Source organism: Pteropus vampyrus, unplaced genomic scaffold (assembly GCF_000151845.1).
Source record: "Pteropus vampyrus isolate Shadow unplaced genomic scaffold, Pvam_2.0 Scaffold245, whole genome shotgun sequence".
Lineage (NCBI taxonomy): Eukaryota > Metazoa > Chordata > Mammalia > Chiroptera > Pteropodidae > Pteropus > Pteropus vampyrus.
This window is the reverse complement of record NW_011889026.1, coordinates 1,271,397-1,272,310: the sequence shown is the minus strand read 5'-3', so window position 1 is coordinate 1,272,310 and position 914 is coordinate 1,271,397.

Below are 914 nucleotides of genomic sequence, written 5' to 3'. Positions count from 1 at the left end.
CTGTTACTAACCCCCAAAATGTGTCTAAAATCAGAAGATTTTGAAGTAGGAGAGAAAAAGCAGCACATAAATCGGGAAACCCCCACGAGACCGTCTTTGTCCTGTCTGTCGCTGTGCTCCCCCCCTCCTGGCCTGTCTTCCTTGCAAGGCCGCACTGCAGGGTCCAGCCCCCGTGAGCTGAGCGCACTCTGTCGCACTCCTGCGGGACAGAGGGCCCGGCCCCGAAAACACGTTCTCTAGTGAGAAACACAAAGCCAGGGCACACACCTTCGCTCCCATCTGCCCTGGCTGCATGTGGACAAACACCTTCCGCCGAGGCTCAGAGTGGGGAGCGCCCTCCACCCCCAGAAAGAATGAGCGCGTCAGAGCAGAGGCCTGGCATGGCCCGAAGGCAGGAGGTCACCTTCAAACACAGGCTTTCTGTAGGTTTCCTCAGGGCTCGGCAGCATTGTCCAGTGTCCGTTTCCCAGCTCGAGGCCATGTTTTCTGTGACCTGTTTCCAAAACCTCATCAGTGTCACATAAGCTCTACGAAGTCCATTGTCTCGATGCAGAACCAGAACCCCGATGTTGGGGAGTAACCTGCTTGGCCTCGTGGGGTACACCTGCGTCCGTGCGGCCCCTCCCACACTCCCAGCTCCAGCTGTCTGCAAACCAGTGGGTCACGTGTCTCTGCCCGTGCCCACGGTTGTGTGTAGACCGAGCCGTCGGAGGCCACGACCCTGGATATGCTGCCCACCCACCTCACACCCCTTCCTCTTCCTGCAGCACGAATCCAAACCCAGGAGGGAAGCACCAGGAGGCCGCCGAAGGACAGCGACCTCAGCAGCCAGCGGTCCTCGGCCCGTTCGGCGACGCCCCAAAACAACGGCCACGTGGCCAGCTTCGACTCGTCGAGCAGCAGGAGTGGCAGGG